The sequence below is a fragment of the Rhopilema esculentum genome, chromosome 16 (assembly GCF_057945365.1).
Source record: "Rhopilema esculentum isolate cy_ngs chromosome 16, ASM5794536v1, whole genome shotgun sequence".
Taxonomy (NCBI): Eukaryota; Metazoa; Cnidaria; class Scyphozoa; order Rhizostomeae; family Rhizostomatidae; genus Rhopilema; species Rhopilema esculentum.
Genome location: NC_142830.1, coordinates 2,377,001 through 2,386,079, shown reverse-complemented (window position 1 = coordinate 2,386,079; position 9,079 = coordinate 2,377,001).

The window sequence follows — 9,079 nt, the reverse complement described above, 5'->3', positions numbered from 1 at the left end:
GTCGTACGACTCTCGTACTACAGAGCAAAGGGGATCTCTAGATGACAACCGTTCATTTTTCTTCTCGGTTGGGTGAAAAAGGAGTCCTCGAAAGGGGTATTCCCCTCAAATCAAGACAATCGAATAATTTCATGCTGAATCAAAGAAGTGTTTCATTAATTTCTTTGGTGTTATATATGACAGTTTTAACTTGGTCTCCTCGCCCAGCCTTGGAACTGTGGATAAATATGGCATTATATCAAATGATAGGCATATATTTAAATCTCAGCTTGTCATATGTATATATTTTGGTACGCTCGGGGCATTTCTCCCTATAGAGGATGCAAAAATTATTGGCTTTCTGCATGCCTACTCTTAATAAATAGTAAATTTGTGTCACTATATACATTTTGGCTTGGGAATTAGACTGTGGAGAATAGTGTTCCACATAGGAAAATTAGAGTCACTTCCTATGCATAATAATTTTTAGATGTTTAAAGTACATGGTATAATAAAGTTAACTTTGGGGCACCGCCCAGACTCCACCCAATTGTAAGGCAGCTAATAACTTGTTCTGGATTCGCCCCTTAATTGTGCCTTTAAATGTTATTTTTGGAAAAAAATCTGATTCTCATTTATTTCTTACTTCTCGGAAGGCTGTACATTTAAAGTCGCAGTTCGCAAGGATAACTGATTTTTGAATAAATTTTTGTCTCAGCCAAGTGTTATCATTGGCAAGCAGCAAAGTAATAGCAAAAGATTTAAAGTAAGAAACGAGAAATTTCCGGAACCAACAAGCCTTTCTTAATTAAGATATTTTCAAAAAATTTGTTTTTAAAAAAGCATGATATTTTTCAATGTTGGCGATCTATGTTTATTTTGCAAAGGCCAGAACGCTTCTTAAAAATGCAAAAAACGTTCAAATAGGCCTCTTTGACACGTATGCACGTTTATATAAATTTCAAGAAAAGCTAATACACTTTTGAAATTTCCAGCCTTGAAATTTTAAAGAAATATTTCTAATTGCGCGTAAATATATTCTTAAAGTAATCATTTTTTTCGAATCTCATGTGGTTTCAGGAGAAGAAAGCCCACATTTAAAAAGGAACCACATTTTTTGAAGAAACAAGATACGTTAGTTATAAAAGTTCTCTGTTGCTAACATCGCAAAACAGGCAACTGCTGAAAATGAGAAAAAATTATGCGAGTTGAGGTTGAGCATTATTTTTATAATATTCTTCAATATTGGATGATTCTGGGCCTGAATATTTTCACAAATAATATTCTTATAAAATGAGTGTAACATTGTTGATAAAAAAGTGTAGTGTACATATAAAATACTACGAACTGTGATCAGGGGCGTCGTGGCGAATGAATTCTAAAAGGGGCCAGAAAGAAATCTTTGCGACAAAATTTCTTTGATTTATTTGAAATAGAAGCATTTCATGTAAGTGTAAAAGGAGGGGGGGGGGGGGGGGTGAAGCAGAAAAACTCATAACTTTTGTCTTAGCTGGAAAAAAATTTAAAATACACTTTTATCTTGTCTCTTTTTCTTTATACTTACAACAGTGAACGCCCCTGACATTTGTGGATTAGGACAAGGGTAAAATGAAGTTACTGCCTGAGGCGGCACTATGGTTGCCACCGAATGGGGAAATTTTTTTCCTGATCTAATGCTTCAAATTCTTCGGAAATCTCAAGAATTCTTCGGAAATTGTTTGAAGCAAATTTTAATGATAAAATCTTATTCTTAAATTGAATATCCATTGGGGGACATCGATGGTTTAGATCGACTTCTACCTTGTTTTACCTACAGTGCAATATAATTGCAAAAATTTTCAAATCTTGGACACAATTTTCAAAAATCTGGTGATAGGCACAAATTGGTTCTGTCCCGGTCTTCAATATCAAATAAAGACATAATTTATACCAATTTTGACCAATTTCCATAACCAAATTTGGACCTTGAAGTTTCGGATTTTAACTGCTAAAATCCGAACAGCAAATCACTCTATGGTGGGAATCAGTAAATCCTGAGAAATCATTTTGTTTTGTGGAAATCTAGTATTTTCTTTACACAAATGAATTGCCTCTCGAATTTACGGTAAGTACTTTAGCCCAAGCAATTTATGTTGCTTAGAGTTTGAGAATTACCCACAGCTTAAGTTTGAGAATTTTCCGACAAAACAATGATTTTTCTGAAAATTCATCAGTTTTTGAGAGCAGAGGGGGCCACGACGCCCCTGGCTGTGATGAATCCAATGAAGTCGATTGTTGTCAAAATAAGAAATCAAGAAAGAAAGATTTCAAAATAAGAAAGAGATGATTCAAATCTTTTCGCAAGTCAACATTCAGTGAAATAGGGAAGCCAAAAATTTTTGCCAAAAATAGTTCCTTTTCGTGCTTTTATGCTAATTATCGTATGCGTTAAAATGTGACGATAAAATACACATCAAACGCAAGTGAGTATTGAATGCATACATGTTCGGCAATTTATTGTTTGTATGCTCCTAGAAGCTCCTTGAAATAGGGCTCAACATTACGAAGCCCCCTATAGCATACCCCGGGTACCAGACTCATTATTTAAAATAATAGAGAGTCTTGTACCCAGGGTACCTATAGCACTGCTCTACAGTGAGTCTCATATATCCCCCCCTCTGACAATAGCGGTGCCATTTGGGGGAGGCACTGGGTGCAAACAATAATTTCGTAACGTATTTTTGTAACGTATTCCTATAATGTTGAAACTGCTTTTATGTAACCACAATATAGCTCCGGGTGCTTCCTTCAGATAAAATTGGCGCTCATTGTTGGTAACAAGGCGTTTCATGGCGGTAAAATGGGCGTGGCATAAACATTTATGTTTTGTATTTTGCCAAAAATAATTTGACTTTTCAAGCAAAGAAAACAGAGTCTTATCTTCATGTTTCAGATCTATATCTTATCTATCAAGTGTTGCCAAGTTTAACAAAGAATCATTCATCATGTGCAAATACAATCGTAGCAATGAAGAATAGCAACTATCAGAAAAACATGGAGTAGAAAATATGTTTCAAAAGTGGAGGCAAAATACTTGATTTATCAAACAGTTTTATTTTAGCTGATTTTTCGTTTTCTTTGTAAAAAGGAAATAAACTTTATGTAGCACTATTTCATAGCAACCAATAAATGAATTGAATTTGTGATTATTCGAACTTTGTTACTACGGGTGTGGGTTAGATGGTGATAGATCTTATAGATCAGAGGTGGGCTACCTTTATGGAGAGTGGGCCAGATGCTTCAAGCTTTTTCTTTAAGCAAGTCAAAAATAAGTCAAACGAATACGATAGTTGTAAAAAAGTGATAATAATAATGACAATAGTGAAAAATTTTATTTTAAATTCAATTACTCTACAATTACAAACCTCTCTGTTACATAGGTAATTTTACATAGAATTACCCACCAATCAACGTTTTTAGCCACAGCAGTTAACGTTAATATTCGTAAACACCTGTTTATCCACTATAGGCTCCCCCCTTTCCCTTGGCGAAGTATCCACTGAGACATGACAAAATTGGGAAAACATGATCCCTGCTTATCTGTTATGAGTGCGCCCAGCCAGATTCCAGATTCGTCCTTGCTGCATTTGTTAACTTTTTTCCAGTCCCTCAAATATTCTGCTGTCCTGTCTTTAAGCAGTATGGAATCGTAACAACGAACATTGAACAAATTCTTTCCATGTTAGCTAGGTTTGATAAAGATAATCTCATTTTGAATTGGTATGTTTCATTCAATACTTGCGACCTCTCGGAAAATCATCCTTGCCAGAAACTTACAATATTAACTTAAATTATGTCTAAAATACCCTCAGGTATTTAAAAAATTAGGGGTATACTAGAATTCCAGTTTTATGTTTCAAAAATACTTGCCGGCTTTTCTGAGTTTTATAAAATCCAGACACTGGCATATGTAAAATAATCCTAAAAACTTTTGTTCTAACAAATCAATTAATTACACGTTACGTCATTAAAGATAATTGTTCAAAATTAATTTATTAAATCCCAAATTACGTTAAGAACATTAAAGAGAAACAACTGTATATACAACTAAATCAGCTGACGGACACATGGAACAAACTCAAGATAGAGCCAAAGGGGGGAGGGTACTCCCATTAAGGCACGCAATCTACTTTATTTATGACAATTTAGTATGGTTTGAACAACAGTAAGAAAGCCAAAGTACAGCCGTATTAAGTTTAAAGATAAGTGTCGCGAAATTGTGCGTAGGTCTTTAAGTTTTCAAAGGTGATGATTTCATTAACTAACGTAATCACTGTGACAACGATGGATAGTGGCGTTGATAAATCCTTTTCAATAGCTAAACTACTTTTGCAACATATGGGAAAGCTGTACGGTGTTGTCTCGGGAACAAAAAGAGCTTTCATTCCATTCAAAAAGTTAGTTTTCCCTTTCAACGATAATGATTGACAAAAGCACTTCCAATGAGGGATTACTTCTCTTCCTCCTCTGTGACTCATTTGTCCACATCTCATAATCACTAAAACTTATCCCATAGGATTGTGTTTATGATCAAATTTATCCCATGTTTCAGCCCATGAACTAGCAAGTGAAAACTACGCAAGATGGAAGTTATGAAGTTTTGTACAGGAAGGTCGGGTGTCACCTCGCAGCGCATTGGTTGTAAGGTAGAATAATTCGCTCTTATAAACAGAATGCAATTTGTTTCTTTCACAAACTTCCAGTCAACATAAAATTAAAGGGCTGGATTAGATTTCTTTTTGGAGTGATTATTGATTTTTTCTTTTGAATTGAAAGGATTCAGCAGCTAACATTTGATGCCTCAACCATCGCCATCTTCATAAGGTTAATCAAAGGTTTCTTATTAAACAAAGATTAATCATAGTCAAAGGAAAAAATCAGCAAAAGACCATGATCAAACTTAATGGAGCTGAATACCATAGAAACGTTCTTTTCTCTTTAAAAAAGTCTACATATATCCTTTAATTCGAAGATGATTTGTAGCAAATAGCATTATGTAAAAATATAATTCGAATTAGAACTTAAAGAAATTATTCAGTTTCATATGAAATTTCTTCCTGGGCATAAAAATAAAACAGCCTAATTTGAAAAGTTTTGTTTCTGATATACAGGTACTGTATGCTGACCAGAGGACTTCGAAGACATAATTCTCTAATGGGTATGTATTAAAGATGCAAAATATTTAATACCCAAAAAGAGAACCAAACGAACTGTCACGAATAATAGTGATATTTTCTAAGGATATTTTACAGAGTGCAAACGTAGACGAGAAGAAAATTATGGTTGAATCAAAAGAAGTAGTTAAATCAGAAGAACACTTGACAAGGGAGTTATTGAAAAATACGATACATGAAACTCACAAATCATCCATTATAATGGGAAGAAAGAAACAAATTCAAGTAGGGTTTCTTCTACAGTAGTTACCTTACCATAAAACTAAGAAAACGAAGTAACAGTTGAAGAAAAATAGAATCCTTAATAATGCATTAACATTGGTTGCTTTTTAGCCATGGAAGAGCAAAGTTTTACTTAAAAATTAGAATGAAATTTTCAAACTTTCCATCTTTCACCTTGGACCATCTTTCCATCTTGGACCATCTTTCAAATCTCCAATGTTACATGGACTGAAAAAATGATACCGTCAGCTGGGAAGAGCTTTAAGATGTAAAATAGTTTGTTACAGGGTATTAAGTTTATATTTAAGATGGCAAGCGTTTTTAATCTTCATTGTTGTCCTCAATTATGTTCTGGTTAAAACAGAGACATTTCCCTCTTTTCAACAATTTTCAAATCTTTATTTCCACAGTCGAGGGGCAATTCACTCTTACAATTAAGGTACAAAAATTCCACCAAAGCAAAAGAATTTCAAGGCATTTTCAGTTAAACTTAGGATTCTCATCAAAGATGAACGAGATTTCCATAGAGTGATTTGCCCCTTGGCCATATTCACTTGAACAATTTAGCTTCTTATGTAAATGGTAAACGCAAGACTGTGATTATCTTATGATCAAAAGAAATAAAAAACAAAGGAAATCGTATTTTTATGTTAATCAATGATTTTAATTCATAACAAAGATTTTGCAGAATAATCTAAACCATCAGGCCTATCAATTTTTAGCTTCTTTAAAAAGTAAACATTTACTGTCTTTTGTGTTCTTTATTTATTTATTTATTATTTAGGAAACAGATTTAGGTGTTAGTTGACACGATCTATACGCGGTCAATTGAAGTTTTAATATGATGTCCTATAGAGTGACTCTACCTTATGGGAGGGCGAATTGTTCAAGTTATGTTTTCTTTTCAATGTGATTGTTGTTTCGTGTATTACTATCTAAATATTTCTTCAATTTGTATAATTTGGCAATGTGAATGGCTAGGGAAGAAGGGTTGATTGGGGATCAAGACGCACAGTCCGTCTGTCTATCCTACTATCTTCAGCAATCCCTTTATCTGGAGTGAAAGATCTTTTTGTTAGTGTTCTTTCTATTCAATAAACCCTGTAGCCTTCTTAACATATGTGAATATATATTTCCAGCTAAGCTCTTCTACGTTTAAAGAGCCTTAAAGATCCTGTGGGTTCATATGAGAAAACATTTATTGATGTATTTGCAGCGTAGCGTGATCGCATTTAGCGACGGTGAAAAAGTTCTGCTGTTAAGTCTGTTTGTGACAAGAAACACCTGAAGTATCAATCAATCTTTAGTTCTCATATTTAGGGGATACGCAAAGGGACTTTAGAAAGAGGCATCACAACCGTTCTTTATTGGCTAAAGCCACAAAAGGAAAGGGAAAAAGTTGTGGGTTTGGCCAAACAGTAGTTAAGACGTGATACTTTAAGTCGTGTTTCCTTTCAATAGCTCTATATCGCCTAAATTATACTCGTCTTAGGAGGAAAAGCAATGCGGTTTGCCAGATTGCAAGTAGAAGGCTATATATTATGGGAACGGAAGAAATCACCATTAGCTCTAGACATCTAAAAGGGATAGAGAAACAAGGGTCATGATAAATCCCAATCTATGTCTAGAGGTTTTGAAGCAAAAATTAGGCTTTTTGATTGGAGGTTACGTATGGCAGCGATAAGGAACAATCATCTATGAGTAATCTTAGAGAAAATATATTTTGAGTTGTGAAACTATTACTGTAAATTGCCAGACGCATTCGGCCTTTGCTTTAGGATACCTACTATCCTAAATAAACTGTTTTGAGATTTCGAACCCTTTAAAAATTTCTTGGGTTAGATTCTAGGCTTTGCATATATGGTTCCCTATATCTATTTCTCGATAGCTGTAGGCAAAAATCATATGAAACATTGTCAATATATCTTCTAACACCTGTATCGTAGTATTTTGAAGTGTGCAAACATTACGAAAAAGGAAACTAAATGAAGTACATCAAATGGGGGGAGGGGGCGGGGGCAAAACTCAGTAAAAGTGGATGTTCTTCATAAAGTTTAGAAAGGAGCACTTTCTTTCAGGTTGCCTCCAGCTCTAATGGCCCTCTTGGCAAGAGTATTTCTTGGTGATATCATGAGACCCTTGACAATGATTAAGATGCAGGTAGTAATTTCTGCATCGCGAACAAAAAAAGCTAAGGAAGCCAATGGAGAGGTTTAGTTGAAGCTTGAATTTTAACTGTGTCAAGTAATGTAAGAATTTATAGGATCAAAAGTTGATGCAATTCAACTATTGTTTACTATACCAACGGTTTGGCTTCGGTTTACAACACCAGATTTTTGCATCCGAATGCAATTTTGAGCCAAGGAGCGTTTTGACAACGGTACGAGTGGTTTTGGTATTAACGCTTAAAAACAGAACGAGTTCAAGCACGGGTTCTTTAGTGAAGTTTTATTTGCACAACATTTGTTAGTTCATTCAAGAATTGAGTTTGGATTTGTGTTTGTCGAAAGTGGCTACCTAGCAGAGAGGAAAGAGAATGTTGAGCCTCGATATCAAACCGTTGTCCTTTATTGTGTAGTTCTCAAGCTTTAGCTTTGTTCAGACAACCCTGTCAGATAAGAGCAATGACTTGATGGGTGCCAGTGCAGTTTATAGAGGACAAGCCAATGCTTTATGATACACTCAAAGTAGCTGCTTTGGTTGACCATGACCTAGCATAGTAAGTAACAAACCACACCTCTTCCTTGACTGTAGCCAGCTACAGCAAACCGACAGCACTATATAGGCGCAAGATACTTATAAATTGCGCCGAAGCACGTTGATATATGATTTGCTATTAACGAGAAAACCTTGTTTTGACTGCGAAAAGTATGACATGAAGACAAGAAGTGCCCCCGTAGAGTATGAACATCAATGTGGTTGGAAGGCAGCAGATCCTGCATTGCCCAGAATAGCGATGAGTTACTACACCGTTAGTACTGCTCAGGAGAGAATGATTTATACTACGATGCAAAAGTGACTTAAGCACATCTATAAAGATTATTTTGGATTTGAAAGCAATAAAATGGTATTTTCGCTCTTGACCTCATAAAAGAGTCACGTCATATACGCCGCTGTCAGAACTTGCTCAAGTAAACGCAATGAGGTATACCTCATTGAGTAAACAGCACTGCTGCCGCTGCTTTGGCTCAATAATGTCGCAACGTTTTTGACTAGCTTTGACTTCTCGTGAGATTTTTGCATATTGAAAAAAATTTGGAATCCTTGAGGCATGATTAGTCGTCAAAATAACATCAAATCATTTATTTCCGCAAAGAAATCTCTTATTCTATTGTGCCTCCTCTAGCTTTAGTAATTGGTTTTGTTACATTTATGGTCCTGACCATACCAACTGCCAATCTATATGGACTCATCTAGAATTTAGAAACCAAAGAATTTGATACATTTAACGTTAGAAGCAAGAGGTAAGCTAGCAAAAGGGTAGGAATATTAAAATTTTCACAATCTCTAAATATTTTCCATTCTCCATTATTTTCATCAAGAAGTCCTCTTTCGAAGGCCTTCCACGAGATTTCGGAATGGTATTGCAACTTGTAACATATCTCTAAACCTACAACTTCTTAGCGTTTTTTAGAATTCGATTTTAATTTGTACAGTGTTTATAT